Genomic DNA, 1,667 nt, shown 5'->3' with positions numbered 1-1,667 from the left:
ATATATATATATAAACAAACTCGATAAAGAGTTACAGATTCCAGGAAAAATGGATGCATAATTCTTTACACATTCAGAGTCACTATCCCCGATACAATATCAGAGGAGGTGGTTGGAAGTTAGATAAAATGAAATCATATTTAGTACACATCTGGAACATTTTTGCCTGAGAGGCTGTGCTGCCTGGAAGTATATATGGGATCAACAAAGGCTTAGGGAAATCCCCGGATGACAGATACAAAGTTGGGTATAAAGGCCAACATCATAGTGTGCTTCTCATTTCTGGGTCCCGGGAAGCAGCAGGTCACCATCAAAGTTTACACCTAGCACTCCTGCTGTCACAGTATTAGGTGAGTTAACCATAGATTTGCCCTCATGAAACATTTCATAAGCTCCTGTGTCTTCCCTCAAAGTGGACTCAAAGCAATAAGGGCTGAAAAATTAAACATATTCATCCACTTTTGCTATGAAGTAGCAGTTATTAATACATACGGAATATGTTCTGAGTTTTCCCTAACATAGACAAGTATAAATGTTCATACAGGTTTTTACAAAAATGATCATTTCAGAAAATGGATATATTTTCCTCACTTTTTCTAGAAATACTGTTTTATTTTTGTTGTGTATTTAACTTGTTACGAATGATTAAGAAAAATATTCCTAAATGATACTTCTCATTAATTTTTATTATTTCTTTTTCATCATGGAGTTGCTTTTAGGATAAGGTAGTAATGCTCACTGTGGTATGAAAAATTTGGTTTTATAATAGTAATGACTTGTGATGGATCATCTGACAGGCACGATTTAGTTTAACATCATTAATTCATTGCGATTTAATTTGGCAAATGACTAGCTTCATGCATCTTTCATTTCTGAATTACATTCAGCAAGGGTTCATAGGGAGATTTAAATTACTAATGTTCTTTGTTTTCCAAGAATTCCATTTATAACAATTATGCATGGAATTTGATGATATATCATCCCAGGAGAATCTCTTTCTGGCCTTTATCATTCCCTAATTAACATATATTATTATGAAATGACACTTCATTTATTTTGTCTTTGTAGGTACTGAGGATTGAAACCAAGGAGCAGCTGAGCTACATTCTCAGCCCCCAAACCCCATTTTTCCTCTGATTTTGAGTCATGGTCTTGCTGAGCTCCCCAGGCTAGCTTTGGAAGTGGGATCCTCCTGCCTCTGCAACCTGAATAGCTGGGATTGCAGACATGTGTCACCATGGCTGGGTTTCATCTATTTTTAAATCACTCACCAGGTTTTTAAATATGTCTCATGTATCGTAGTGGTTCTGAAGCTTCCATAACCTCACCAAGAATGTGGTTTCTCTCTTTGGGAGTTTATGCTTAAACAGGCAAGACAGACACAGGAAAAGAAACTTCTGTTGTATAGTTAGGGCTGTGAACAGAGATATGTCCAGGAATTATGGGGGCAGATGTGCAGAACCACCAACCTGTGATGAAAAGGAATCGAGAGACTGCTGGGAAGGACAGGTCCTGCTCTGAGTTGTGAATGGAGAGGAGGAGGCATGGAGAGGAAGGAGGATGTGCGAGACAGTAGGCAACAAGAGGGGATGTCAGGGTGGGCATGGAGAGTGACAGGCAAAAATGTCACGGTGTACATGGAGGAGGGAGGGGAAGGGAGGGGGAGG

The 1,667-nt window shown here is 38.9% G+C and overlaps 1 protein-coding gene across 5 annotated transcripts in view; it reads right to left on the bottom strand.

Moving 5' to 3' along the window:
- The window catches only part of Hmgcll1 (3-hydroxymethyl-3-methylglutaryl-CoA lyase like 1), a 122,279-nt gene that overhangs the window by 2,601 nt on the left and 118,011 nt on the right, over positions 1-1,667 (bottom strand). The gene's annotated exons all lie outside the window — the stretch shown is intronic.

Source organism: Fukomys damarensis, unplaced genomic scaffold, assembly GCF_012274545.1.
Source record: "Fukomys damarensis isolate Sample0158 unplaced genomic scaffold, DMR_v1.0_HiC HiC_scaffold_14, whole genome shotgun sequence".
NCBI lineage: Eukaryota > Metazoa > Chordata > Mammalia > Rodentia > Bathyergidae > Fukomys > Fukomys damarensis.
This window is presented reverse-complemented; position numbering and strand designations above follow the sequence as displayed.